The 14,671-nt window shown below is 46.2% G+C and overlaps 1 long non-coding RNA gene across 1 annotated transcript in view; it reads right to left on the bottom strand.

Moving 5' to 3' along the window:
• Positions 1 to 530: 530 nt before the first annotated feature.
• The window catches only part of LOC129516596 (uncharacterized), a 45,415-nt gene continuing 31,274 nt past the window's right edge, over positions 531 to 14,671 (bottom strand). The window contains exon 3 of the long non-coding RNA XR_008665799.1: positions 531 to 881. This is a non-coding gene — a long non-coding RNA (uncharacterized LOC129516596). The remainder of the gene's footprint in view (positions 882 to 14,671) is intronic.

Genomic DNA, 14,671 nt, shown 5'->3' with positions numbered 1-14,671 from the left:
CTTGCCACTGATCATCTGATAACGTAATTATTTACATTCCGTCGGGGCTGTATCCCCATTCTGAGCATATGCGAGCACACACGGGTGGTGCTGAGGCAACCTGCGCTCCCTACGTGTTGAGGAAAGCTGAGCTGGCTCTCGGCCAGGAGTCCTTGCCAGTCTGTGTAACTTGCACTTTCCAGATTTTTCCGCTGGGGGAAAGAGGAGGGAAGAGGGGACTGAAGTGCTTTGTCTCCCCTGGAAACCAGCATCCGAGTCTTCACCCAGCAGCCGATGCAAAGGCAATTTATCCCTGCCAGGAAAGCACGGGCAGCAAGCCACAGAGCCGCTTCTCTCCATCCACAAATTAATGATCATTCCCGGTGTTAATTCCATAAATAATTCATGAAGTCAAATATAAGGTATCTCTAAGCCCCCACCAGCCATACTGTGTGGCCTCACTCACAGGAGACATTTAAACACAAACCTGGAAGCTTCTTTGGTTTGCAGGAAGTTCTGATAAGGCTAAATGCACATTAAATTTAGCCAAATGCCCTTTATTCCATAAATATTCATTGAGCACCCTGTCTGTGCCAGGCGTGGTGTGGGCTGAGGCTGGATAAAGGGCACACGGTCTCTCCAGTAAAGGACAGAGTCTCTCCCTTATGGTTGACCAGGAGAAACTCAGAAACATCACAGAGTGTTAGCGCTGAACAGACAACACAGGGAGGCCGAAGAGCATAGAGGTTGAGTCTCTGTCCTCTGGAGTCCGGCAGACCTGGCTTCTAACCCCAATTCCTGGCCATGTGACCTGGAGCCAGTTCATCTCTCCCTAAGCCTCAGTCTCCTCATCTGTTGGGTGGGTATGATGGCAACGATAGTCTCCACCTCACAGGGTTGGCCTACAGAAAGAAAGCAATGTGAAGCATTAAAATGATTAATATTATGATATAAAACACACTCTGGGGGACAAGGGGAATCAGAGAAGGCTTTTTGGAGAAGCTGAGTCCCAAAGGATGCATGGGAGAGGGTACGGGAGATTTGGAGAAAGACGAGCTACACAATTTTCCAGAGCCCAGGGCAAAAGAGAGGCAGGTCCCCTTCTTCAAGAAGTATTGAGACTTTCAAGACAGTGACAACAGAGCGTTAAAGCAAGCATAGGGTCGCTATAAGCAGAGATTGTCGTGCCACTACACAGCCAGTGAAGCCAGCCCGAGGAGAAGGTATGCTCCCCACAATCAAGCACGTGTCACGTACTAGGACTACAGGGGTGGCGGCTCTGGCTCACTACAGCCTGAGTTTTAAGCCCCAGTATGAGTGCAAGATGCTTCTGACTGAACTACATCCGCTCTGGCTATTGCATCGAGGTTTGTGCATGTGTGTGAATGACATCACTGCACCCCTCACTCCTCTGATGCTGCCTACAAGTGAGAGAAGGCACAGGGCCACTTTTCCAGGTCCCTCACAGGCCTGGGATTCCTGAAAGAAATCACTGGGAATCCTGGGGTTTGAGATCCAGGCATCCTGGGTGCCAGCCCCAGGCCTCGCTCAGGGCAAGTCACCTCACATCGCTGGTCACCAGCTCCTCATCTGTGTAGTTCAGCAAGTAGACTCATTAATCTCTAGGATTCCTTTGGATAGAATATTGGACCTTTCTGTGCAATAGCAGCAGGAGGAAGAAAATAAAAGTCTGCAAAGCCAGAGTAAAGTAATAATAATTTTAAAACAAGCTATATACCTGCTGACTTTGTAATATACCATTTCTGGTCTGGAAAAAAACTGTATTATGCAAAATAAAATGCTGTTGAAAATTCCCATAATGTCCCCATATGCATTTCATTTAGCCGGTGTGGTGTATATCATGCCATTAAGCCTCTGTGTAATAGGGGTTCTAGAGCCCAATCCCCGGTAACAATCCATTTGGACCGCTCGGAGTGGGGGGCACATGTTTCCTGTACAACACTGACTGGTTTTATTGCTTAGAACATTTGCACAAAGTCAAACAATTACCCCCGAGAGATGGATCATTTGCTCCTGCTTTTCCTCACCTGAAGTTGCCATCTTTTAAACTCCCTTCTTGGGATCATCTCCCTGACTCACAGCTGAAACCATCCATGGAGCCACATGCCCCAGGAACTTAGGCAGACCCCAAAATGCAGCCAGGACCAGAGTCTTCTCCTCTGGAAACTCTTCTAAGCAATCGGACATCTTAACATTGGTTCTCAAACTGGAACGTACGTGGCAATTTCCTGGATAGCCTGTTAAACGTGATTGCTGGACACAGCTTCCAGAGCTTCTGATTCAGTAGAGCTAACAAATTCTCAGTGATGCTAATGCTGCTGGTCCCAGAACCACACTTGGAGAACCACTCTATTTGAGAGGAAACAGTAGCAAGTTCCTAGTCCACTCGTAAGATGGACAATTTCTAAGATATGATCAGATGAAAGCTCCCCTCTGTGTAATGAATGAAGGGCAAGGCAGTCAGAAATTCTCTGAGGCTGGGCTTACCCTCAAGGGGGCATCAGTGTCTCCCAACTAGGTTTCAACCTCCAAAGAGACAGATAGGTATTCTCCTGGGGGCCATTCATTTCCGGGTATTGGGCTGGTGGGTGGGGGTCCCACGGGGGAGAAAGTGTTCACAGAAGGTGTTCAGTCTGCGCTGGGAAGAGGCCCCACTCTCAGCCTCAAGTAGAGACACTTTCCCAAGGTTCTACCCTGCCCTAAATCCTGAGCAAGCAGCATTGGGATCACCTGATGACTAGTTAGAAATGCACAATCTCAGGCCCCAACCCAGATCTCCTGAGCCGGATCTGTATGTTCAACGGGATTCCCAGCAATGTGTCTGCACATTACAGTTTGAGAACCACTTCCCTAGAGAACATGGCAGTGGGGAGAAATGCCTCTGACAAAAGGGGCCAGGTTTTCCAAGAGTGCAGTTCCTTCCATGTGAACTTGAGCCTGGCCAGAGTCTAGCTTGGAGAGAAGGAGGTAGAAGGGAGAGGACATGCACACAGAGTAGCACCTGTCTCTATCTCCTGGTCCAGACCTAGGGAGACCTGTGATGTGTGACATGCCCAGGCCTGACAAGGAGTTGCACACTCAAATGCCAGGAGCGTAACATGTGATCAATGCATGAATCAGGTGATGATGCCTTTGACTTACCAGCTAGAGGCTTGCAGCTTTGGAACTTGGAAAACACTATGCTAGCCAAACAGAAGTGTTAGCCGGCTGGGCTCCATCTGCAGGCTACCAGTTTCTGATCCCTGCCCCACAGTTTTGGCTAAAATACACTGGCAACCTACTATACACCAGGCATGTTATCATTATTTCCATTCTACACTTGAGAAAACTCAGGCAAAGGCAAAGGAAGTAATTTGCCCTCCTCCAATTATGCAGCTAATGAGCGGAGCTGGGATTTGCATGAGGCAGTGTGGTCAGAGGGCTGGACAAGAAGGCCTCCTGTAGAGAAGGCCACACCTGTGGGTAGAGTGGCATCTATCCTGAAGGTAGGCAGAAGCAGATTCTTTTAGAAGAAACCAGCACCTGTCAGGTGGTCTTAGGACAAACCTATCATTTATTATCCAAAATGGGATGTTTGGGAGAATAAAAAAAATGCTAATTCTTATTAACTATGCTGCGCAATAGATGTAAAGGCAGAGAGTCCAATGGAGGGCTGAGGGACTGAGGGACTCAGTCCCCCTCTGATTGGACTGAGGCTTAAACAAAGTCTCTGCCACTCTAACCAGGGAGACAATAGGAGCCGAAAGTGAGGATGGGTAAGCCATGCCTTGGAACCAGACCATCCAGTTGGTGGTGCTGGGATTTTTCTCCATTTCTGCCTGTTTGTTTTAAGATTTTGTTTATCTATCTATTTATTTATTTATTTGAGAGAGAGAGAGAGAGCACAAGCCAGGGGAGGGATAGAGGGAGAGAGAGAATTTTAAGTAGACTCCACGCTGGGTGTGGAGCCCGACGTGGGGCTCAGTTTCACGACCCTGAGATCATGACCTGAGCCACAAAACCAAGAGTCGGGCGCTTAATCAACTGAACTACCCAGGCACCCCTGCCTGTTTTTCTTTTATTACCCACAAAATCCAGTAAGGGCTTGTGAAATGCATCCCTCCTCCTGAGCCCCCTCCCCCCCCCAGTTAGATAAACTAAGCAAGGGGGGGGGAGTCCCCACATGGCGACTCCTCCCACTGTTGTCAGCCTTGGAGGGTCTGGTCTTACAGGGGAAACTACCTAACATTACAATCCGCCCCCCCCCCTAAAATCTCTATAGCAAGGCCCTCATCCCGGAATCTGCCTCTAGACTCAAGCAAATAAATACCTTGATCATTTTCAAAGAGCAACCTGTGTCATTGTGCCCTCACCACAACAGGGAGAGAGGTTGTACTACCCCCATTTCATATCAGAGGCTCAGACAAGAGCAGTGAAAGCGACCAATTCTGAAATGGAAGCAATCAGACCTGATGAAAAGCAGGACTGATTGGGCTGGGTCCGTTAACTGAGAATAATTACCGGCTCCTTTTTTTTTTTTTTTTTTTTTTTTTAAGGAACTCCCACAGTGACCGCTGGGTGGTTCCTCTTGAGTAAATAAAATGAGTGAGGAAGGATTTTTGTTTTGTATGGAACTGGCCTGAGGCAGCAGGTCCACACAAGGGAGCAATGCCTGGGTCGTGCCTAGCCCTGGTTCATCTTTCTTCTTTATGCAGCTGCCAGCAGATGTCCTTCCCACAGCAGCCCCAGCCATCCAGATGGCACGAGAGTCTAATTGCCATTGTTAGCACGGATGGTGCATTCCAAAAGAGGAGAGAAAATCAGCCAGGAGAGAAAATATCTCTTCTCTCTGAGGAGCCACCTACTGCCTTCGTTTAATACAGATGAGCATCCCGCTATGCCACTCTGCCATCTGTGTCTGAGGGAAAGGACTAGAAGCCCCTTCTTGCTTCGGGAACCATATGGAAGCCATTAAGAAGGATGTCCTTGCCACTCATCAGCCCAGTGCTGATGAAAAGACATTAGTCCCCCAAAACTAAAAAGTCTGACAAGACCAAGTATTGGCGAATATGTGGTGCATCAGTATCTCTCATACGTCGCTGAGGAGCCTGCAAATCGGAACACCCCCTTTGGAGAATCTGTACACCGTCTAGTAAAGGTGAAGATATCCACTTCCTGTGACTTTTGCAATTACACTCTGAGGTATGGACCCTGTGGAAATGCACGCCTAGGCATGCCGGGATACACAGACTAGAATGTTCATGGTAGTGTCGTGCATGGTTATCACAAACTTGAAACGACCCAAATGTCCATCAGCAGTAGACTAGATGAATAAGTCACAAATCAGTGCCATCGCTATTGTTATTATACAGCAATGAAAATGAGTAAGCATAATCTTGAGCAAAAAGAAAAAAGAAAAAAAAAGCAAAAGACAGAAGAATGCACACAGTACGATTGCATTTATATAATGTTCCAAATCATCAAAATACCAGAAACATCCAACACTACCCCCTATTGCTTTGGGATGCATTTGTGTGTAGTAAACATTAACATAAAGCAAGGAAAAGTATTACCCCACGTGAGTATAGTGTGTATAATTCTGGGGGAAGGAGGGAATTATGACAGGGTGCGAAGGGTTGGGGGGATTGTATGTTAGGTACTGGCAGCGTCCTATTTCTTGACCCGAGGAAGGTGGTACCGGGTGTTTGCTTCTGTAGATGTATGCCTTGTGCATTTTTCTGTTGATATGTGATACTTCATACCCACACACAAAAGAAAAGATTCAAAAAGAGAAAAGAAAGAAATCTCCCCAGGCCTGATGGCAGCTGCCCCCTACTGGCACCCAAGGAAAGTGCAGGTTGGGATGGTGTGTATCTGGAGGCCCAAGGAGGGGAGAAGGGATGAAAGGCACAGGAGGGGCGCAGCCTCAGGAAAGTCCTCCCGTACCCCTTTTGGAATTTTTTAGAGTTCTATTCATGAGTTGTTAACCATTTTGTTTAGCAAATCGGTTTATCCCGATGACGTCTGTGGAGGTGGCAGATGGTGATAAAGGAACCCCCACCCTCCAAATGCAGCCAGGGCCTGTTTGCTCACCCTCTGCTCTGGCATGGGCCTCAGTTCCCAGGGCTCAAAGAGTCAAAGAGTGGGAAAGGGAGGGGAGGGAGCGAGGGGCAGACTGTGTGGGCAGCAGGCGGCGGGGTCTGTGGGGATGGATCGAACAGTGGCCTTTACAACAAACTGCAGCCCCAGAACTGAGCCTCGTCCTTTGCTGTGAGAGCCTTACAGACGCATGCTAATATCAAAGCCTGGGGAACCCAACCCCAGCCGCTAAATAGAATCAGTGGGGCAAGAGCCAGAGGTGTTCCGGGCGGGGAAGCATGGAGAGCATGAGTTTGTATGAAAATCCAATGAAGAACTAGATGACAGTACGTATAAGAGCCAAGAGGCTAGAACTCTCTGCTCCCTGTTGTTGTCAATAGCCCCATCTGGTCCCTCCATTGCAGAAGAGAGTTTGCAAAGCAAGGCCTCTTCTAGGCCCTGACAGTTCCTCTGAAAAGGAAAAGCCAGGGCAGACGTTTTCAGGGGCTTAAGTCCAGAGTGGGACGGGCGGGATGAGACAGTGACAATGAGATGTAGTTCTATTCTTTAACACTGGGGAAGTGGCATAATGGGCCTATTCATTAATCAGGTTAAAATGTGGTCTTCCCTCTGTGTCTAATGTTAGTGACAACCCAATTTAATAAAAAAGGAGACTTACACAAGTCCTTGGGTCTGAGCTCTAAAATGACATTTTGCAGCTTGTGCCTTTTGAAATCTGAAGATGTTTGGATTTCCAGATAATCTAACAAAGGCCTCTCCCATTTCCTGAAAGACTACATCAAGGACTTTTGAAGCTGTTTCTAATTTGTTGCCTTGAAACGGTTGCCCCTTAGTATAATAACGTTCCCAAGCCCAAGGTTTCAGGAAGCTGTTCTGATCCAAGAATGGCTATAAGAAATAGATTAAATATAACTCTCCATTTATTCACCAGATATTTATTAAGTGCTGTCTAGATGCCAGGCCTGGGGCTGGCCACTGTGGCTAATGTTGGATGGAGCTGCTGTCTTGTGGGGAAGGAGGATGACACAAGGGTCACATGATGGGATGCTGAGCGCTTTGATTCAGGAAGCACGGGGCACTATGGGACCACATGAAAGGGTCTCCTACCAGGCTTTGGGGTCTGGGAAGGCTGCTTAGAGAAATGCCATACAAACTGAGCAGTGGAGGGTAAACAGAAGCCGGCCAGGGAAATGGCATGGGAGAGCAGTGTTTGGGGTAGAGGGAACAGCATATGCAAAGGCCAGAAGGTAGGGAACAGATGGTATGCTCAAGGTACAAAGCCAGGAACTGAGGAGTATAGAGAAATGAGGCCCTAGAAGCAGGAGGCACCAGGTCATCAGAGGCCTCATAGGCCATCTGAAATAGTCAGACTTTGTTCTAAGTGCATGGGGAAATCTCTGCAGGGGTGTGAGCAGATTGCTAGATTAGAAAGATTACTTTGGCGGCTGTATAGAGTGTGGATTCGAGGAAAACAAGACAAGCGTCATGGAGACAAGTTGTGAAGATGCTTCTGTTTCCAGATGTGCGAGGCTGGTAAGCTCAAGCAGGAAGTGAAGGTGGCATGGAGATATGTGAGTGGGCTCGGGGAAGAACGACGGTTCTTGGTATACAGAAGGGGAAGAACTTAAGGCTGCTTGACTTCACTACTTCGGTGAAAGGAAATGCTTTAGAATACAAAGCATCCATATCTAATACAAGTAATCAATCATTTCCTTTTAAATGTGATTGTGCACCTACTAGGTTAGGCCTGGACCAATGTTAGTGAACTCAGTGATGCCAATAAGATGCTCAGCCAGCATGCCAATATGGTACCATCCTAGGCTAAAAGACAGGGGCTCTGAGATCAGACTGATCCGGGTTCAAATTCTGACGCCACTTGCTCTCCCTGGGACCAGAGATGAGTCATTTAGTATCTCTACACTCATCCTCTTATCTGTAAAGTGGGAGAACAGTGCCTGCCTTGTTGGTTTGTTGGGAAAATTAAAGTGGGTAACACCTGTAGAGTCTAGCACAGTACCAGGCACAGAAGGTTTGTCCGTGAATGCCAGCTACTGTTATCACTGGTGGTGATGGTGATGGTGGTGAACTTTTTGGTGTTGCTTCCATAGTTCTAAAGTCAATGAATCCTGTTTTAGCATAGCACGGATAAATCCCATGCAGACGTAAGAAGGTTGCTCCCTGCGGTTGCTAGGCAGGTGAAAGTCAACACTGCCATCCCAAGTGCCCAGCTGACAATGTAACACATTTCAAAGAGACATTGATTGATCAGACCCTTACAGGCAAGAAGATACGGTGAAATGCCACCAGCATCAGTACGGCCACCTGAACATGATGGTGACAATGACATCTCTGAAATATAGATAACTTTTTCCTCTCAGTTCCCATACCCAAGAAGATACACAAATGGGTCTGAACAGCTTCACTGAGTCAGCATGAGGCTGTACACCAACAGTAAGAAGACTGAGAACACAGCCTAGATTGCACAGAATGTTCCATGCATGGCGCTTGCAACACTCTATAGTAACACTGAGGACTGAGAGCTGCCCCAAACGCTGTTGCCTAGGCAGCAGAGCATCCAGTGATGGACTGTGGAACAAGGAAATAGGAAAACAGATCAAGATAAGTGGCATGACCTTTGGGAGACTGAAAAGCAGAACGAGGCCAGAGCTGCATTTAGCTCCACACTAAACCAACACTTTATAGACCAGTAGTTGGGTCCGACTTTCTTCTTGGCTTCACTGTCTGCTGCTTTAATTTTTTTTTTTGACTTTGCCAACAACAGGTCAAAACAGATCATCCTCAAATGCTCCAACATTGAAGCAAATCAATCTGCAGCTCAGCCCTGTGGGGCTGAAAATGTATGGAAGAAGTATATAATAATAGCAATGTAGTAGAAAAATAGTTTGAGGTTTTAACCAAGGTTCTCATGCTCGCAACACCCTAGTTCCCTCTACCCACCCTTCTCCCCCCAAGCAAACACTTCTGAATCCAGATCTTAGTGCCTGAGGAAAGGGATGGTGCAGCAGAAATGCTGAGAGAAAGAAAAAGTCTATTCTTGATTTGGGAGTTTCAAATTTGAAATTCATAGCTGAGATTAAGACAAAGACTTTTGCATTCCAAAATCTTAGGAGAAAGCTATTGTCCTAAGGGGCTCATACAGAAAATGTGGGCAGACAGAGGGGAACTGAAGGTACCTGACCACACCCCCAGCAAGCACTGGTGGGAGGGAACAAAAAAGATCCCACGGTGATTCTACAGATTTAAGAGCTTTCCAGGAGAAGCCAACCCACTGGTAAGGCAGTGGCCTGGGATGGTGGGGTGGGACTTACAGGCAGCCGTGCCTGAAAGAGACATTCAAAGCTCCCAGCATGATGTGGGGGGAGAGCCAGATCTTCCATCTGTGCAAGAAAAGAGCAAAAATAACCAAGTAAAAGACAGATCTGGAAAGGCCTTGCAGGTCGGAGGAGAAAATATGGTCTCCATCTTAGCTGATAGAAGCCCAGAAGGCTGATGGGAATATAGAATGGGAAGTAGGCAAGAGATGACCATGACCAGAGACCAGATCTCCTCCCCAAGGATTTGGGTGGGCTGAGACCCTGAAATGGTAGAGGTTAAAACTTCCATTATTGGGGCACCTGGGTGGTTCAGTGGTTGAGCATCTGCCTTTGATTCAGGTCATGGTCCCGGGGTCCTTGGATGGAGTCCTGCATTGGGGTCGCTGCAGGGAGCCTGCTTCTCCCTCTGCCCATGTCTCTGCCTCTCTCTCTGTGCCTCTCATGAATAAAAACATAAAAATCTTAAAACAAAACAACATAAAACTTCCACTATCTGGCAATTTGAATGAAGGAAAGAAAAAAAGGTGGGAGGGAAAGAGGAGGGAAAGGAAGGAGAGGGAAGGGGAGGAAAGGGGAAGAGATGAGAAGGGAGATATTAAGCTTAGGTATAAAAAAATCCCCAAAATTTAATTTAAATTTTTGCACACCTGATTGTGTGGCATCACTGTCATTATTAGTGAGTTAATACTACCCTTTTCTTTGTAAATCACCTACTATGTGCCAGTCACTGAGGGCAGCACATTGTACCAGGCATTTTCTAGAAATTTCCCTACTTATTCCTCCAAATAAAGCTCTGAGGGGCCTTATTATTCTCTTACTTCTACAAATAAGATAACCAAAGCAGAGATTTGAGTATTTATCCAGAATGTCACAACTATTTAGAGTCAGATCCAGGATTTTATCCGGTTCTCTCTGGCCACTGGGGCACAATCAAGTGGCTTTTGCAGGATAAAGGGACCCGGAACAACCAGGTGCTGCAGGGGTAGGAGAAGGAGGGGCAGAAATGTACTATCACACGGGGAGGCATTCCTGGCAAGGCTGTGCATCCTCCCTTCACTCACATAAATGGGCTCACTTCCCCGAGTGGCCAGCACCCAGGGGGGGACAGCATCAGTGAAACATAGGGTCTTCCCACACCAGCAGCTAGTTTTCCATAATTTCTAGGGACCACCTGCCCATAAACATTCATATGTGCTAAGCCCATTCTGGGAGAGGTGGGTCCCGCCAGCCTCCTGATGACTTCCCACAAGTGCCCCTGGCTCGGGCACCAGCCAGGACAGACCCAACAGCAGTTCTGTGTGTCTTCAGAGATCTCACAAATCCCTGCTCAATATGCATTTAGGGATGATTTATCACTTGCTCAATGGGCTGATGGCTTCCTGTGCTCTTTGATTTCAGGCCTCTCATCCTGCCTAGTGGAACTGATGATGGCAAGGCAGCCGCGCCCTGACGGAGGGAGGGAAGCAGCTATTCCGAACTTGTGAATAAATAATCTTTTAGGTAACAGATTTGAGCTAAAAGGAGATTGTTGCCCTAAACAGAGTCATTTATATACAGTCAGGGGCTTCTGTAGTGTACGTCTTCTGCACACAATGAGGAGTATTCCAATTAGGAGGCGGTGGTTCTTAGGCCGGGATATTTGAGGGCCATCTGAAGGTTGCAATTCAGACTGCGTGTATTCAATGCTTAATTGTCACTATATCTAACAGTAAATCCCTTATCTTCCAAATTAAATCCTCCCTTCTAAATCCTAAAACCAATATCTTAAATCCTTTTCATTTTTTTTTCCATTTGCTACCCCTCAAAATCCATATTATGTTGATTCTTCTTCCTCAGTAATCCCCAGAAGTGTCCCTTCCCTGCTCCCTAGTTAAACCTTGCATTCAAGTGCAAATCTCTCCCTGGAAGAACAAGCAGTCTGGCCCCTTTGGCCTGTCTCTCCCTGGTTTACTTTTCTGCCTTTGCTTTTCTAGGAGGGCCCGCTTTACCTTCTTTCTCTAGGACTGCCAAAGGCAAGATAAGCAACCTGTTTCTCAAAAAAGCAAAAGACTAGTTTGCCATGTGCTTCTTCTGAATCGAATTCCCCATGGTGACTCACCTTTAGAACTACTGTACCCTCTCTTGCCTGGGACTTGGAGGCACCTGCTGGTAAACAAGATACATTATCCTCCATGATACATAGAGTCCAATAATACCAGAAGCTTTTACTGAGCTCCTATTCTATGCCGCACTGGGCATGAGGCCAGGATTGATGATGGATTGTCTATAACTCTTCACGTTCATCCGCATACAAACACACACCCAGTAAGCCCAGTCAGGAAGGGGGTAGGCCTACAAGCCTCCAGAGAACCCCCTACATGCCTGCCTGAATACAGGTGGTCGGAGTTGCAACCCTCAGATGGCCCTCAAGTATCCCCGTGTGAGAAAAACCACCTCCTAATTGGAATACTCGTCTTTGTGAGGAGAGGATGTGCATTACAGAAGATAATAGCAGTTTATAAATGATTCTGTTAATGGATATAAAAATAATAAAATGCAAGCTCACATTTAATGCCTAGAATATGGGAATGTTCACAACAGCACGTAAATACTAACCCAGCTCTTGGCTCAGGAAGATAATCTCCTCACCCTCTTTACTTCCATTTTAGCACTTACTCAGGATGAAATGTACTTGACAGAAAACTTACGCAGTTCCCCACTGGACAGTGAGTTCCTCGAAAGCAGGAACTGTTTAATTCGCTGTAGAGTCCCCAGTAGCCAGCGAAGTGCTGTGTCACCTGCCAAGAAGTATGTGCTCAACAAATACTTCTTGAGCGGCTGAATAAACAAGTGGCATGCCAATAGAGCAAATGAGGTGGGTGAGGAGGGTCTTCACAAAGCAGAGAAGGCCTGTGCTCTGCAAAGGTTTGCGGTTGTAAAAGTTCACCAGGCATTTGAAAAATGCCCATAACCAATGCAATGGAGCACCAGATTGGTAAGGGGCAGAGAATCAGACTGGACGGGCAGGTGGGGCCAGGTAGTGAAGGGCCTCATCCTCTGAGGAGGCTGGATATAATCCTGTCAATGAGAGAGAACCTTAGTGCTCTCTCTTCCTAGAGTCCTCCAACCCCCTTAAACCGATCACTCTCCTCTGACAAACATATCAACAGTGACGCCATTTCATTAAGGAGAAGAGAGGGGAATGGAAATAAAAGTTCCCAAGGTCGGGGATCCCTGGATGGCTCAGCGGTTTAGTGCCTGTCTTCGGCCCAGGGTGTGGTCCTGGAGTCCCGGAATCGAGTCCCACATCGGGGTCCCTGCATGGAGCCTGCTTCTCCCTCTGCCTGTGTCTCTGCCTCTCTCTGTGTGTCTCTCATGAATAAATAAATAAAATCTTTAAAAAAAAAAAAGTTCCCAAGGTCGACACTCGACAACAACAAAAAACAAACAACCCAATTTAAAAAGTGGGCAAAGGATTCAAACAGCCATTTTTCCAAAGAAGACGAACAAACAGCCAAGGAATGACTCAACATCACAAATCATTAGGGAATACTTCACACCCATTAAGATGGCCACTATAAAAATAATAATAATAATAACAAGTGTTGGCAAGTATGTGAGAGATTGGAACACTTGCACATTGTTGGTGAGAATATAAAATGCTATAGCCATTGTGGAAAACGTTATGGTGGATCCTTAAATATTTCCACATAACATTAACATATGAACCAACAATTCTACATCTATATACTCAGAAGAATTGAAAGCAGGGACATGAGCAGATATTTGAACCTCCATCCTCTTAGCAGCACTTTTTGCAATAGCAGTAACTGGCAACCTAAATTTCCATCAACAAACGTGCCATATATATATATATATGTATACATACACACACACACACACACACACTAGCATATTATGTACCCTAAAGAGGGAGGAAATTCTGAGACAGGCTTTCAACATGGATGAACCTTGAAATATTATGCTAAGTGAAATAAGCCAGACATAAAAGAAAAACTATTATATGCTTCCACTTACAGGAGGTACCTACAACGGTCAAATTCATACAGACAGGATCTAGAACAGAGGCTATGAGGGCTAGGGGAAAGAAGGAATGGGGAAGGCTTTTTGGTCTTTTTTTTTTTTTTTTTTTGGTTGGTTGGTTAGGCTTTTTTTTAGGTAATCTCTACACACAATGTGGGGCTCAAATTCACAACCCTGAGATTGAAAGCCATACACTACCAACTGAGCCAGCCAGGCACCCAAAATGAGAAGTTATTTTTCATGGGTACAGAGATTCAGTATGAGCTAATGAAAAAGTTCTGGAGATGGATAGTGGGTGTGGCTGCACAACAATGTTAATATATTTAAGACTACTGAGATATGCACTTAAAATGGTTAAAGTGATCAATTCTATGACATGTATATTTTGCCATCATAAAAAAATAAAAATTACAGAGTTCATGAAGACTTGATTTTCTATGACACAGTGAATTCAAGTGACTAGGGACATCCCATGGCTTGCCAAAGCCTCTCATTTCTCCTCCAGTTGTAACACGGGTACCTGCTATTTTGGGTATTCTCTCTCTGTTATCCACTAAATCCCTCCACCCCTTGCAAACTCTTAATGAATGTGTATCTTTCCATGACACATTCTAATCATCTCTCAGCCTCGAAAGGCTTTCCCATAGCTCACCAGGCTCTGAGAGGAAAACATGGCATCTCTCACAGTTAGGTGGGCCAGGTTCCCACTAAAGTTTCTAACTAAATTATGGCATCTGCCTAAGTTGCTAAGTCTTTGACCCTGGGTGTTCGGAATACACAAAAAACTGTCTGGAGCCCATACATAAGAGGTGTGGTTTCCCTGCCTATAGATGGGCAGGGGGCTGTTGTGAATCTTTTGAGCAAAGACTTCCACCAATTTGTGAGAGGAAGAAAATGTCTGTCTCTTGCCCTCAAGAAGCGTCATGTCTGACCAGTCCTCTGAGAGGTTTCTAAGAATAAGAGCCAAGATAGTGGTAGGGGCAAAGCAGGAAGGCAGAGAGATACCCTCAGGGACCTTGGCACAGCGCTTCCGGTTCTTTATATGACATATAGTCAGTCATAGATAATCATTTGAAACATAAACCGTATTTCCAATAGCCATACTTTCTGTCACCCAAGGCAGATGAGAATTCTATTTTTGTTTCCTCGGGAAGGCCTGATACAGAAGAAAATGAGAGCAATAGTTTGAGAAAAAAAAAAAAGGTTTTAGGTTTCAAAAATCTAGGACTTGAGGC

Source organism: Nyctereutes procyonoides, unplaced genomic scaffold, assembly GCF_905146905.1.
Source record: "Nyctereutes procyonoides isolate TBG_1078 unplaced genomic scaffold, NYPRO_anot_genome, whole genome shotgun sequence".
Classification (NCBI taxonomy): Eukaryota; Metazoa; Chordata; class Mammalia; order Carnivora; family Canidae; genus Nyctereutes; species Nyctereutes procyonoides.
Note: the sequence above shows the minus strand (reverse complement) of the source record. Positions and strands in the feature narration are given on the sequence as shown.